This window comes from Bidens hawaiensis, unplaced genomic scaffold (assembly GCF_021521415.1).
Source record: "Bidens hawaiensis isolate Kalapana, Puna unplaced genomic scaffold, B.hawaiensis_p1.1 tig00020023_1, whole genome shotgun sequence".
Classification (NCBI taxonomy): Eukaryota; Viridiplantae; Streptophyta; class Magnoliopsida; order Asterales; family Asteraceae; genus Bidens; species Bidens hawaiensis.
Genome location: NW_027493042.1, coordinates 474,315 through 475,903, shown reverse-complemented (window position 1 = coordinate 475,903; position 1,589 = coordinate 474,315).

Here is a 1,589-nt window from a genome sequence, read left to right as displayed (position 1 = left end):
CCATGTAATAAGGGAAAATCCAAAGAAACCTAAGTCGGATTTAATTACTATTGAATTGTAAAGTCTTATTGGTTTTTGTTTTTGTTCCACACTAGTGACGAACCCAGGAATTTTCGTTAATGGGCTCACCTTTTTTCGGTTTTCAAATTTATCAAAACTAACTATTAAAACTTCTGATCCCGTTGGGTCGAATCAGGTTATAAAGTTGTTTTGATTACTGGTCCCGTTTTGATTACCAGACGGGACCGGTCCTTACCGGTACGCCCGATCTCATCCCTAGTGTGTAACACCAGAGAATTCTGCTACCGGGCGTACCGGTAACGGTACCAATACCAAATTTGATCCCGCAATATGTTATAATTACTGAAAGTCGGGTAGTAAAGTTGTTTTGTTTTGGTTTTATGTTATTTTAATTTTTCCTTTTATTTTTATTCTTGTAAAACGTCTTTGTATTTACCTCATGTTTACTCTTGTCGAAACAAATGCGTTAGGGAATCAGTTTTATAAAACTGTGAATCAGGCTTGGATTCGAGTTGGGTTCTAAGCTCATAAGGCCTGGTTTGTTTGTTGTGTGGTCTGGCCCAAATGTTTATAAAGTTTTTGAAGTTTAAAAGGCAACTTTCATTATGTGTATGTATTATTGTTCAGCAAACCAAATCTGCAAATAAGTTTCTCTCCAATAAATCTCAGAAACTTATTTACTTTCATCCTCGACCATCTGAGTTGTTATTGATAATCGTAAAAGGTATATGAACTTTTAAAGGATTTGTTCTCGGGTCACTGTCAAACAATCTTTGGACTTAATGAGTGTTTTTGGGTTTAAATGGTTATTTGGACTGTGATAGTTGGTTTGTGATATATAATTGTGATTTATGATTACGGTGTGTGTTTGGTTATATTTTATGTTTCGAAGAGTTGCAGGTTCTCCATTAATGGCAGTATTGGTGTGTTTGGGAAGATGATGCAATTTTCGAGACGAAGTTCAAAGGGTTTAAAGGCCCGAGATCATCGGAGACTCAGGATCCTGGGTTCTCGGGGATGGTTGACCGAAGACCTTTGGTCAACCAGAGAACCCCTGAGTCTAACAGAGGTCTCAAGGACTCCCGGTCAAATTTTGACCGAGAACTCATAAGTTTGACCGAGAACCTTGGTTCGCGGATGTCAAGACTTAACCGAAATCTCTTATGTTGGACCGAGAACTGCTATTATTGACCAAAATCGCTTATTATTGACCAAAAACGCCTTACCTTGACAGAGAACTCAATCATTTGGACAGAGAACACTTTTAATCAGATTAAAATTATTATATACTGAAAGGGGTTTATATTTTCATTATTTCTATGTTTGGTCCTTATAATATAATTAAGTTATTAATCCTAAAATATATCAAATCCAAAAGATAATTGATTATGGACTCAAGTGAATGTGTTTCTAACTTGACTAGTTTGTTGCAGCCATGGCTGATCAAGCACCTCTAAAGTATGTTGATACATATAATATTGTTGGATGTCTATTTGATCCTCCTCTAGCTCACAAGGAGTTCAAGTCTACGATTGTGGGGCTGAATACTTGCAATATTTCTCACACAT